We start from the raw sequence: 10,384 nt of genomic DNA, 5'->3' as shown, positions 1-10,384 counted from the left end.
GCATCATCTATTCTAGATTTTGGCCAAATGTAGGCTACTAAACAAAAGAGAAAATCTATTAACACTTTAAAGACATTAAAGTATTTTTTAAGATATTTAAAAATGTTTGCTGCATTGTTAAAAAACCTTATTTTTTGTTATTACTTGCATAAGATTGCGTTTTGAGAGTGAAAAAAAATAAGTCGCGTATAGGCTCACGTCGCATTTTATTATTACATTCAGAAATAATATAGGCTAAAATGCCGGTAAAGCAAAAAGTTTACAAACATTATCAACACAGTTATTAGTTTCTCTCCACAACAAATCCTCCCCAGCTAACAATTTTTGGTTCCCAGAACGTTCCCGGAACGTTAGTTTTTGGTTCCCAGAACGTTCCCGGAACGTTAGTTTTTGGTTCCCATAACGTTATTCGTTCCCCTAACGTTAGTTTTTGGTTCCCAGAACGTTATTATAACGTTCCCCTAACCTCTTTACTCCTATATGATCACCCCGCTGTACGTCAGTAATCATCCAGCACACTCGTGACCCCCTAGTATAAGCTGCATGGAAATGATCTGTATGGACTCCTAATCAGTATTATAAAAACCACATCTTGTTTTTATCTATTGTTTAAGTAATAATCTGAGCACATCAACCATCAAATGTAAGATTTAATAAGATTAAATCTGTCCATTAATATGTAAGATTACGGAGTACCCAGATTTTACATTTCTTCAGCACCAAATAAAAATGACTTCAACACAATGTATGGTTAATAAAATATGACATTTATTCTAAGATATATATATAAAAAAGGATACAAAATTACTTGACTTAAAGTAGGATATCAGTACATTAATTTCTTACCACTGAAGTGTACAGTTTGTGCAGCGGGACCTTCTTTTGATCCGTAAATAAAAACCTCTGGCTTAACATCATGTTCTCTTCAGTTAGGCATTTTAAATCCCTCCGAAATCATATTTACTCTCATAAATATATAAATTTTAAGTAATCATTCAAGAAAGAGACCGACAAATGAGCGAGTCAGTAAAACGAAAAATGACCGTTAATTTTTAAATTCTGCAAGCGCGCGGCTCTCTGTGGAAGACAGGTGAAAGCGCGTGCTGGAGAAGCGCGTGCAGATCAGAGGGGCGCAGTAAATGAAGATGAAACAAACCCACGAATTTATGATTTATGTTATCACTCTAAGCTATTTCTTCAGCACCAAATAAAAATGACTTCAACACAATGTATGGTTAATAAAATATGACATTTATTCTAAGATATATATATAAAAAAGGATACAAAATTACTTGACTTAAAGTAGGATATCAGTACATTAATTTCTTACCACTGAAGTGTACAGTTTGTGCAGCGGGACCTTCTTTTGATCCGTAAATAAAAACCTCTGGCTTAACATCATGTTCTCTTCAGTTAGGCATTTTAAATCCCTCCGAAATCATATTTACTCTCATAAATATATAAATTTTAAGTAATCATTCAAGAAAGAGACCGACAAATGAGCGAGTCAGTAAAACGAAAAATGACCGTTAATTTTTAAATTCTGCAAGCGCGCGGCTCTCTGTGGAAGACAGGTGAAAGCGCGTGCTGGAGAAGCGCGTGCAGATCAGAGGGGCGCAGTAAATGAAGATGAAACAAACCCACGAATTTATGATTTATGTTATCACTCTAAGCTTAACCCTGTCTTAATATTATAATTTAAATCGCATTTTGATTGATCTAATTCCTGCATTTTAATAAATGCTGCATTAAACGAATTTCAGGGCTCTGTATGTCATTACACGTTAACATCTGCGACGTTTTCATTGGAAAGATAGTTTTACAGGGTTATAAAAATAACCTGAGAATAACCATAAGGGAACGTTCTGTATAAGTTATTTTTAGGTTATTTTAAAAATAACCACCCTGCAACGTTCTGGGAACGTTATTTTATGGTTGCAAAAAATAACCTAAAAAGAACCATTAGGGAACGTTCTGTATAACTTATTTTTAGGTTATTTTAAAAATAACCACCCTGCAACGTTCTGGGAACGTTATTTTATGGTTGCAAAAAAAAAAATAACCTAAAAAGAACAATTAGGGAACGTTCTCTATAAGTTATTTTTAGGTAATTTAAAAAATAACCACCCTGCAACGTTCTGGGAACGTTATTTTATTGTTGCAAAAAATAACCTAAAAATAACCATTAGGCAACGTTCTCTATAAGTAATTTTAGGTTTTTTTTAAATAACCACCCTACAACGTTCTGGGAACGTTATTTTATGGTTACAAAAATATAACCTAAAAAGAACGTTCCCCTAACGTTAGTATTTGGTTCCCAAAAAAATAACCAAACGGGAACCAAAAACTAACGTTAGGGGAACGTTCTGTGTTTGCTGGGTCTAAGTTAAGGCTATGCATTTAGGCTATAAAAACGTCAATCCAAAAACAAATTAATTTAAGGTGAAACTGATGCCTGCCTCTCTTATTCGGCACGAATCCAAATGTTTCCATATTCTCGACATATCTGGATGCTAAAATATTAGACTATTTATTTTAGGCTATGCTTTGTACTTTCATCGACGTAAAACATCATCCTTCACATCGGCTATATCAGCACAGTGAGGCGGTGGTCACGCTGAACGCAACAGATTGTACAACGGAGCAGTGTAACTTGGTATTTGTTTCTTTAACTGTATTTTATTTTGATAATAAACAGGCTGCAATGTCGCAAAATATGTTGTGTCTGTGTGCACGTGAGGTGCCAGCGCGATATGGTCATACCAAGGCTTGTTGATTATAGACTAGAAGCAAGACATCTTTCAAAACTGTCAAGCTTTTGCAAAATAAATAAAACTGTAAAATAAATAAAAATGTAAAGCTTTTTGCAAAATAAAGAAAACTACTTTCTGCTGTCTCGTTTTCCTTTCTGTGAACTTTGGATCGAGTCACAATGAACCGAAACCGAACCGATTTTTTTCTTTCCTTTTGTTAATCTGTCAATGATTTAAGTGAAATGTATTTTGCATATATAGGCATACAGGGGCGTAGATTACGCGGGGGACTTTTAATATCACGTAAATTCGTCCCCCGCACTTTTTCGGGCAAGTGTGTTCGCATAGAGGTTTTCAAGAGCCGGTGTGAATAAATATAGATTTAAATTCAAAGAGACAGGATAGTCTGTGCATGATCTTTTTACTTCACTTTACTTTTAGTCATTTAGCAGACGCTTTTATCCAAAGCGACTTACAAATAAGAAAAAGTAATTAAAACTAAAAGCTAAAACTCTATAAATACTATGTATATACACACATTTAAGAAAATAAAAGAAATTAAATAAAAACGACAAATGCATACAACAACATGTCAAAAATAAAACATTTAAATGAAAAAATAAATCTGTTGACTGGTAGGTTATATAGATTACAGAAATGTTATATTGTAATGTTTTATATATATATGATTTGTGCACACATTTGTGCTAAAAAGATTCACACATGCATCAACCAGGTGTCGTGATATGGTGCGGCAGCAGGTTTCTCACATTACGGATTTCTGTTAATTGACTGATGCATATGATCTATTTCGGGCCCAGGGGAAGGTATAATGTGGATGAGAAGACTAAGTACAACTAAAAGTGTTCATGTGTGTAAGTATGTTGTTCAGGATTGTTGCACCCTCCACTCTTTGTCTAATGGCAAAGCATCTCGTACAGCAGGGGGTTCTCAAACCTCTCCATGAAGTACCCCCAGCACTGCATGTTTTGTATGTCTCCCTATATCAGACACACCCACTTCAGGTCTTACAGTCTCCACTAATGAGCTGATGAGTTGAATCATGTGTGATATATGAGGAAGACATACAAAATGTGCAGGGCAGGGGGTACTCCAGGACAGGTTTGAGACGTACAGCTTGCTTCTCAGTATAGTTAAGTATAATATCCTCCATCATGGACAACCATTATCACTGCATCCTCAGATATGGAAGGTGGTTTTCAGGCAAAGAGCACATTACAAGACAAGCCCCATTAAAACTATGTACCTGTAGTGTTTTGTAAGTGTTGAAAACGTGTAATGTTTCAAAGCGTAGGGAATACTGCAGGAGACGCAGCTTGTAGCATCTCCACTGAGGCTCGGGAGAGCGCTGACTTTAATTACCTCCATGGCTGTGCTTGTGTGTGCATCAGTCTTGTCCTCTTTTTAGCTCTGTTTTAGAACTTAGTGTGCTGCCTCACTGCCTACATAGGAAGCTGACTTCACAGGAAGCACCCTAATGGTCATGGAATCTCATAAGTGACTGATTTAGAACAGTCATTCTACTTAGAGACTGTAAGACCATCTTCATCTTCATCATCATCCAAATCACTCTGGACCCCTCACATCCAGCACACTCCCTCTTTGAACTGTTGCCATCTGGTCAACGCTACAGAGCTCTGAGCACCAGAACGGCCAGACACAGGAACAGTTTCTTCCCTCAGGCAATCCATCTCATGAACACTTGACAATAACTGTGGAACACACACTATTTATTCACTCATACACTTATTTATCTAACACACATACTCAGTCTACATTTCAATTTGCACATAATATACCTATACATACAACTGTCTATTGTTATATACCTGTACATACAATTGTCGATTTGTATATATTTTTTTATTCCTTATTTTACTTGTTCTATTTTTTATTTATTTTTATTTTTTATTATCTGTGTTTTTTTGTTCTGTCACTGTCATTCTGTTGCACTGCGGAAGCTTCTGTCACGAAAACAAATTCCTCGTATGTGTAAACATACCTGGCAATAAAGCTCATTCTGATTCTGATTCTGATTCTTAGGCAGAATTGCTTGTTGAGACTTGACTTGTTGACTTGGTGTTAGCATGTTGCATGTACTATATTAAACATAACAACGCATAGCATGAAGTCTTTTAATTTCCCCAAAGCTGCATTTATTTTATTAAAAAAAAAGCAGAAATATTGTAAAATATCACTGATTTAAATTTACTTTTTTATTTTAATATTTTAAACGTAATTTATTTCTGTGAAGGCAAAGCTGAATTTTTAGCAGCCATTACTCCAGTCTTCAGTGTCACATGATCCTTCAGAAATCATTCTAATATGCAAATTTGATGCTCAATAAATATTTCTTACTATTGAAGTATACTTTTTTTTTTAAATAATAGAAAGCTCAAAAGAACAGCATTTATTTGAAATAGAATAAAAAATTTTTTTAAAAATGCATGAATGAATGAATAAATATTACTTTACCCACATTTTTTGAATGGTAGTTTTTTTTTGTTTGTTTTTTTTTTATCTTAATCTTAATGTGTATTTTCTTATTTTTTCCCTTTCTTTTCTAAATTTAATTAATTACATTTTTAAACACATTTTTATTTTTAATTTAGTATTGATTATAATTAACTTTTTTTCACTTCGTCTGCTAGCTGAATTTTTCAGGGATCTTTGCACAGTGCCTTCCGGGATTGCATTGTCTATGAAGAATACATGATGCTGCTGCCTTTAAATTTGGCCCAAATGAGCAGTTACAGAATTGAGTTGCCTACCTTTTAGAACAGCCTTCGCATTGGAAGCACACCTATGCTGCCTTAAATGCTGCCTCCATAGGCAGCTTATTAAGGTCTGAAACAGAGCATCTGTCTAGTGTTTCCCTGTGTTCATTTTCATCTTTTGCTCCCCTCATCCCTCCCTTCCTCGCTGATTTATTAATTTCTGTTCTCTGTTGCTTCTTTTCTTTCTATGCACCATCATCCTTCGCTTCTCCTTCTCCCTCTCTGTAGCACACTGTTGGATGGTGGTAACATTAGCAGCAGCTGTTAGTTTCTGTAATCCAGCCAGATTTAGAGGGAAGCTGTGCATCTGCTCCATCATGTAGAGAGGGAGAGGGATCGAAGAGGAGGGAAATGGAGTGATTAATAAATATGAGCGAGGAGACGGAAGGGGGTAAAGAAGGCCAACAGGGGAGCAGCAGAGAGGGACACATGTACACATTAAGTGATGAGAAGAGTGATGAGGACTGGTAAACCACTAGAAAGAGAGGGAGTAAAGCAGGTCGCGCAGAGGTGGAAAGTAATGATGGTTGGAGACCGCGGTCACAGAGGGAGGCTAATAGCAAGATGGAGGGGATGAAATAAACAGAAAATGAAGAAGAGAAAGTGACATGCAGGAAGATGGTGGCTGTAAACAGTCTGTGTTTAGTCCCATATGGGTCATTTAATTCTTGTGTTTGTATTAATTTCCCAAATGACCAGCCATGTGACACTGAGACAGAACTGAACACAAAGAAGCACAATGGATTGTTCTAGAAACAAAAAAAGAATGTTATAAAAAAAATCATTGTGAATGCATTTTTATTTTCAGGGGGGAGTTCACTAAGAATGAATTGTGCCTGCTGATAGAACTGTTTATTTGCACTGTCTGCATTGTTTTAGTGCCCGATTCAGTTAAATAATTATGCAAATCTGTGCTCAGTGCAATTTCTATGGTGCAGTCCCACTCTTGTGAGTTGGCGTTGTGGAGGACACAGCAGACTATCAGGATCTGGCATAGATTGGTGGGGCTGTAAACAACATCACTTCAACACCACTGCAGTCCAAGTACTTGAATCCAGCACTACACTGCATGTCTGGATAAATGCCTGCTTGTAATGCTTCTAATCCACTATTTGATGAATAACTGCTGCTGTGTTTAATAGAAAATGTTGACATGTCTCGTTTAAATGTAATTCTGTTTACTTACTTTCTGTGGGGGAAATAATGCATCATTAATTGCAGCAGACTTTTTTGAACAAGGCGGAATCTATTCATACAAATTTGCATAAAAAGCAGACATTTTTTATGTCTGTGCATGTATATGTTATTGTTTAAAGGTTTGGGATCAGATTTTTTCTTTAAGAAATTAATACTTTTATTCAGCAATGATGCATTGAGTTGATCAAAAGCTACAGTAAACACATTTACAATAAAAAATAAATATTTTAAATAAATACTGTTTTTCAGAAAATATTAAAGGGTTAGTTCACCCAAAAATGAATTACTCACCCTTATGTCGTTCAAAACCCATAAGACCTCCGTTCATCTTCGGAACATAAATTGAGATATTTTTGATTAAATCCAAGAGCTTTCTGAGACAGCAATGCAACTACCATGTTCAAGGCCCAGAAACGTAGTAAGGACAGAGTTAAAATAGTCCATGTTAAAAATAGCCCAAACTTAATTTTATGAAGCTACGAGAATACTTTTTGTGTGCAAAGAAAACAAAAATAACTTTATTCAATAATTTCTTCTCTTCCATGTCAGTCTTCGACACGCATTCAGGAGAGTATCATGATGCATGCGTGTGGTGCTGCTGATGCGTTGCGCCTGGTTTACAAGCAGAGGAAGATGCTGTACATAAAACAGTCTTCGTAAACATGTCTGAAGATTTCTACAGAGAGGATGACTTGCAATTTTCTTTGTCCAGCCTTATTCGAACCAGAATAATTAGTGTGCCAAAGATGAACAAAGGTCTTCCAAAGTTTGAAACGACATGAGGGTAATTAATGACAGAATTTTCATTTTTGGGTGAACTAACCTTTAAGCAGCACAACTGTTTTCAACATTAATAATAATAATAATAATAATAATAATAATAATAATAATAATAATAATAATAAATACATGTTTCTTGAAAATTCAGCTTTGCCATCACAGGAATAAATTACATTTTAAAATATATTCATATAGAAAAAGATGATTTTAAAATGATTCTGTATTTTGGGTCAAATAAATGCAGCCTTGGTAAACTTAAGAGACTTACATCCACAATACACATACTGTATATAGAGAGCAAAGCAGGTCACACAGATACACACATATCTATGTAATTGCTTTGAAAATCTTATTTATATATAAATGTGCTATACATAAATAATGGCTTCTTAGAATGTCAGTAACAAGAAAGGTCTGAAAAAAGATTAGTTTTCTTCATAGCAGTGGAATCAAAAGAGGTAATACATGATTTCATTCAGTTATATGTTTTTAGTAAATACTGTGAAGAAGACATCATCTGTCAGAAAACTGTCAGAAACACTTTCACACACGCACACACCCACAGATATACGCACACTTTGTTGTTGTGGCTTGACTAGCAGGAATCTCTTGAAGGCTTCCTCCCTAGAGTCAACTAATCAGAGCTCTGGGCTCTGAGAGTTGGAGAACTGGGAATGCAAATGAGAGACTGCAGTATTGGTGTGTGCTTCAGTGTTTGTGTATGTGTGAGTGTCTGTGAAGACTGCTGTAAAAAGATGGCAGATTTTGTTTAACAGGCTAATTAAGCACTAAACTATTCCAGATCTGGCTACGAAACAGGGAGGGGTGGAGAGTGAGGGAAGAGAGAAAAATAATTTCCTTTCAAACTGTTTTAATCCTGCTTAGAGTTTGTCTGGTCCACTCCTTCAAGCAGACAATGCATCACTGCCCTCTCACTCTCTCTGACTCGCTTCCACTTTTTCAAGGAATCAATGTGTCTGCTGTATTTTTGGCCATTAGCCCACGCAATACATCAGACATGTAAAGGAATATAAAAGGTGTAAAATATCTGTGCTGTTACAAAGATTCACAGAATTGCTCTACTCACCCATCTCACTTAGAGTAAATTGTGACCTTGCTTTTTTCGAGCTTTACTTTGGTGCCCCCTCTCACTTTGACTGATATCAGTCTGCAACACAGAAAAATGAGAAGCTGTCGACCTAAAAACCAAAAATATGAGAGGGATGATAATATCACTGTGCAGAACAAATCACAAAAATATGTTTATTTGGATTTGAACTTGAGACCTTTCTCAATGATTAGTAACACTACTGCATTAGCATTTATACACATTTATAACACATCTGTCAATTTAGCCTGATAAACACTGTGACTACATACATACATATATATATATATATACATACAGTATATATATATATATATATATATATAAAGAGAGAGAGAGTGAGATAGATGTGTCTGCTGTCGATGGATGGATGGATAGATAGATAGATAGATAGATAGATAGAGAGAGAGAGGCAGAGATAGAGAGATAGATAGATAGATAGATAGTAGGGGTGCAACGGTTCAACTTACTCACGGTTTTAGAGTCACGGTTTCGGTATGGTTCGGTATGTGCTATGTTTAGGGGAAAAAACTATTCAAATAAAAAAAAATAAAGAAAATAAGAACAAATAATCTAACTACAAGCAACAGCACAAATAAATGCAATGGAGCAAAGATACAAATAAAATAAACAGTGCTTTTCAGGTTTTTTAGGTAGGTCTAACAGTTTTTAGGTACAGAAATGTAATAAAGTAATCGAATGTAAAACTACATTGCATATTTGACTGTATAAATTAAAAATGATTCCTTATTAAAGTTACAAAAGTTATTCAATCAAGAGCAGAGTGATTTCCGTGTTGTTGCTGTTTAATTAACTTTAAGAAAGTACTGTCACTTTAAGAGAACGCACTGATCCAGTGCATGATACTGTTTGTTCAGCCGACTATGTCTGCTAGGATACTCACCAAGACGGGCATTTTAACATCATTTTTGTGTGAATTTGTCCATTCAAGCACAATACTTCAAAGAGAGCTTAATATTTGCGCGCGTTCTGAGACGGGGATTCATGCTTCGGATGAGCGCACACACAGATCTTCCAACCCGATCTCATGAAAGTGCGTATAAATAGTACGCCAAATAAAAACGAAAACTCGTGGTATTGATATGCAAAAATGGACTTTGGCGTGTATATGCTACGCGATGGATAGGTTTAGGGTTGTTCTCACTGCGCCGACGAATTGGGATATCGCTTCGATAGACCAATCCACTTCGAGTGTAAACTAAATGAGCCAATGCACATTGGCATGCAATTATTGCATCCAGCTGCCGCTGATCACAGCGTGAGTATAATAAGGCAGCAGGTGCAATGCATACCAGCTTTTCACTTCGGAGCCGAGCAACAACGTCGTTCCACTTCAGGCTGCACTACCCCTGTCGTGTTGCAAGCAGCCATCTCCCCTGTGCGCCTCAACACTAAAAGAGCATTTCCTAAAAGAGCAGATTTCTCTAAAAGAGCTACACGGGTGCGTCTTTATAAAGACGACGGATCGTCCTTATAAGGATGCCGTTTGAAAGGGTCGGGCTCGAGTGGAAACCTCCACCGTGTCCCGAGCCCTCAAGGCTTGATGATTGGTTTCTCGGGGTGGCTCGCACTGGTTCTCAGCGCCCCGCCCCGGTGCCTTTCTTCCCGGAGGTGCATGACGAGCTCACCAGGTCGTGGACGGAAACTTTTACTGCCAGAAACCGGCCGGCGGGCTCCTCCTCCCTCACTACCCTCGACGGCGGTGTAGCGAAGGGGTATTCGGCGAT

Source organism: Sinocyclocheilus rhinocerous, unplaced genomic scaffold, assembly GCF_001515625.1.
Source record: "Sinocyclocheilus rhinocerous isolate Xijiao unplaced genomic scaffold, SAMN03320098_v1.1 scaffold2033, whole genome shotgun sequence".
In the NCBI taxonomy this organism is placed as follows: domain Eukaryota; kingdom Metazoa; phylum Chordata; class Actinopteri; order Cypriniformes; family Cyprinidae; genus Sinocyclocheilus; species Sinocyclocheilus rhinocerous.
The sequence above is the reverse complement of the archived record's forward strand: the minus strand, read 5'-3'. Positions refer to the sequence as shown.